Raw genomic sequence first — 736 nt, 5'->3', positions numbered from 1 at the left:
ATGAGCCCTCCCGCCTCTCCCCTGGCCCAGCTGCCAGCAGCGACCCTCCCGGCCACCTGTGAGCAGAGGCTGCACACCTGCCTCAGGGCCCAGCCTCTCAGGGCCAGGGCACAGATGGGTGAGGTGCCCGCGGGTCCTGCCGGGATAGCAGAATCTCCAGGGCTGAAAACTGGGGCTGCCTGGGCCCTCCCAGGTGCGCGCGGGGGGCCGGGGGGGGCTGATGGGCAGGGCCCTGTCTGTTTGAGGGTCCCCTGGGGCCTCAGTGTGGACGCCCTGGCCCTGCCCTCTAAGGGGGCTGCTCCCCAGTGCAGCCTGGGACCCCTCTCCCCTTCCCACCCACACCCATTGGCCCCAGGCTGCAGGGGTGCCTGGGGAAGGGTTCCAGCTCCCAGCCCCTGGGTGCTCGAGGGGCTGCAGGGCGGTGCCCACCCCCCTCCCCGGGAGCCGCTGGGACCCAGGGGGAGGAGCTGGGAGGCCCCGGTCACTTCACCCACTTCTATCTTCTGAAACCACAGAATATAAACCCACCGTAGCCCACACTGCTCCCGGGACAGGAGCTCATGCCCTCACCACAGGGGACTCCCCTAGCGTGGACTTTGGCCGGAGGGCTCCCCACTGCGGGCGGGCCGGAGGAGGCCCGTGTGTGAATCCCGACGCCGTTCACCCGCCCTGGGCCTGGAAGCACATCCCGTGACCCCTCTGAACTGGATGCCCCCCCACACACCAGCTGGCTTCT

This window comes from Myotis davidii, unplaced genomic scaffold (assembly GCF_000327345.1).
Source record: "Myotis davidii unplaced genomic scaffold, ASM32734v1 scaffold211, whole genome shotgun sequence".
NCBI classification, from domain to species: Eukaryota; Metazoa; Chordata; class Mammalia; order Chiroptera; family Vespertilionidae; genus Myotis; species Myotis davidii.
Note: the sequence above shows the minus strand (reverse complement) of the source record.